The following is a 2,925-nucleotide window of genomic DNA, read 5'->3' on the forward strand; positions in this document are numbered from 1 at the left end:
TAATTAGAAAACTTGAAAACAGCATTTTCGCTAACTCATGATTTGCAAAGAATGTTCAGTTTTGAAACCTGCACTCTACCTTCAGACTCGCTCTCATCTAAAAGATACCAGAACGTATCAACCTGAAACGTGATTGGATCTGTAGCTCTGAGTGGAAGAACAAGTCTTGTTTTCATTGACTACAGCATTTCTGTTTGACAGGGTCACACAGACCGTCACTGGTAAAGTATACGTCTTTCTTGATTAAACTTACGACTTGATTGACTTAGAGGAAGAATTTTAATCCTTTTAGTCTGCTAAAGGACTATGGGGATTTCATTGTTTTCAGGACTCTGTTTTATTTCTGCTTGTTTGACGATTACCCAGAATTGTGTCTCTCCCCCCCAAGAAAAAAACAAAGCCAAGAAAAGACTTAAAAGCTTAGCAACCCTTGGATCAATTGACTGCTTTCTGTATGGGGTTTTGGGGGTTTTGGTTGGCTTTTTGAGCCGAACATGTTTAATGCAGACTTGTGGTCTGTTTTAAGTTGTGCTATTCTATGAAGTCTTCATCTCACAGATGATGTTAATTTTCCCAGCATTGCATAATTAGGATTTCTCACTTGGTGGGAGAAGGGAAAGTACCTGTGAATACATTTCACAGGAGTTCTGTAAGGCTCCTCTTAGGTGCTGCATGCAAATGGCTGCTAATATACGCCACTCAGCTCTCTGGGAGGCAGCGGGAGGTCTTACCCTGTTGGTCTGATACTGCTACGGGGCTCTGAGTCTCCTCCTGACACTGCCTGTACTGCCACTGAGAGAGAGGCTTCACCAGCCTGCACCTTCCCATACGTCTGGGCAACGTTCTTCCTAATTCACGTTCTTGGCTTTCCTCTGTTTGCTTCTGATCTCGCTCCCATGCCCATTTTTCAGGCTGTTATCTCTGCTGGTTTCAGCACCTGCTCATCAGCTAATCCTCTGAGCCTCTGCCATCTTTCATAGCAAAGGAAAGCACCAGAGGCCTCATTGATGCTCTCTGCCCTAAAAACGAGGCTCTTCAGCATTAACTCCCTAAACTGTATCCACAGCTTAATAAGTTTTTCTGTCTGAACTTTGCTCTGCAGCTATGAGTCTCCCTGCAGCATCCCCTGGCTGTTGCATTCTTGTGCTTCGTTTCCTGTCCTGAATTCCTCTACTCCAGAATGACGCTTCCTCGCTTTGGTTGCTTGAATAACAGAGCTGTCTTCTGCAGAGAGCTCTTGCTATCCTTCCTCTAGCATTTTTTCTATAATGACCCACAGCAGAGCCAATTCCCTCCTCACCCGTTTGAATTTGGAAATAAAAAACCAACAAATTAATTAAACCTCTACCTGACTCGGTTCCCCTGCTGCTGCTTCTTCAATTCTCTCAAGTGTGTTAACTTGGCAAGTGAGGATGGACTTGGTGAATTAGAGATTTTTAGTAATAAAGGTTTTGGCTGCCTCCAATGAAACTACTTCGTTAAAATATCAGATTTCAGATTTTAGAGTAGTAGAATGCATATAGTGAGACAACAGAAGAGCAAGTTATAAATATGTTCTGCCACTGGTGTACATTTATTTAAAAGACTTCTTTTTTCTTGAAGCAAAAGCCAGGCACTAGTTAAAGAACTACTGCACATAACAGCTTTTTTCCCCTTTCTTTTCAGAAGTTTGAAAAAAGGCATCAACCGGCTACTGCGTTGGGAATAACTATGTGAAAGATCCATTCATGGGTAATTTAAACATATTCTTTTTTTCAATGAGATGATTATCTGACACACTTAAAGAGGGAACTCAGCATCCAAGCTGACTGCTTGTTGGAACGCTAGCCCCAAGTCTTCCCAGAAGAATGGAGAATGAATTTATTTTTTCAGGGGGCAATGATATTTAAAGCAGTACAAGCTGTGTGAAGAGCTTAGAGAGAGCCAACTAAAGAGCTTTCTGTTGACTCAAGCACCCTTTTTCTCATTGTTGCGCAGCACTGGATCAAGGGTGGTGGAAATATGCATGTGAGGAAGCGTGAAGAAATGGCTCTTTCTCTTTTTGTATCTTAATGGCTTTTTTAGGCTTGGCCTTACCACAACATAGTTACTGTTGCCGCAGTCCAATCTGGAATCTTTCCATCAGAAATGCTATTCTGGGTGCTGACTTCTAAACGTTTCAGATCTTATTCTTCTGAATTTGTCACCTCTAGAGCTTGGGAGGTAAATTAAATCCCTTTTAATTTTAGATGGATTCTTTGCTATGTTAACGACCGGATTTGGTTTTCTTACTTCTTTGGTTTAAGATTTCTCTAGCCAGAACATTAATATAGAGTTTCAGAAGTGGGTAGCGCAGTCGTGTAATGGCTCAAGTAACTTGTCATGGGACGCGTGCTTCATGTGCAGCCTAAGACACGTATTTTTAAAAAACATTTGGTGTTAGAATTACTTTGTTTCAACAGAGCTGAATTAAAAGCACAATGAACACAGTGCTTCTGGGATTCCTCTGGATGCAATATGGATGCTACCCATTTTCTTTGTTCCACTCAGCAGCAGATCTACATTTTTCAGGTTCGTTCTCGTAAGATGAGTAAATCACATCTCTTGCTTAGCATGTGAATCACCAAATCCTGAAGAAATTCCTGGACGCTTGTAGAGAAAAGCAGAATACCAGTAAATACATGTATTTTCAGAACTCCTTTCGAAACCCTCTCTTGATCACAGGACCCAGGAGGCAAGGATAACTAGTAAAATTGCTCTCCTTTGGGCCCTGTTCTTATTTTTGGGGAGGTTTTTTGTTTGTTTGTTTTGTTTTAGTTTTGGGGAGTTTTTTTAGTTTGTTGTTTTGGTTTGGGTTGGGTTTTCGTTTTGTTTTGGGGTTTTTTTGCAGTGTCATTGTAATTAAACCAAGAATATTGTGGTTTTTTTTTTTTTTTTTTAGTTTTT

This window comes from Buceros rhinoceros, unplaced genomic scaffold (genome assembly GCF_000710305.1).
Source record: "Buceros rhinoceros silvestris isolate BGI_N320 unplaced genomic scaffold, ASM71030v1 scaffold1014, whole genome shotgun sequence".
NCBI classification, from domain to species: Eukaryota; Metazoa; Chordata; class Aves; order Bucerotiformes; family Bucerotidae; genus Buceros; species Buceros rhinoceros.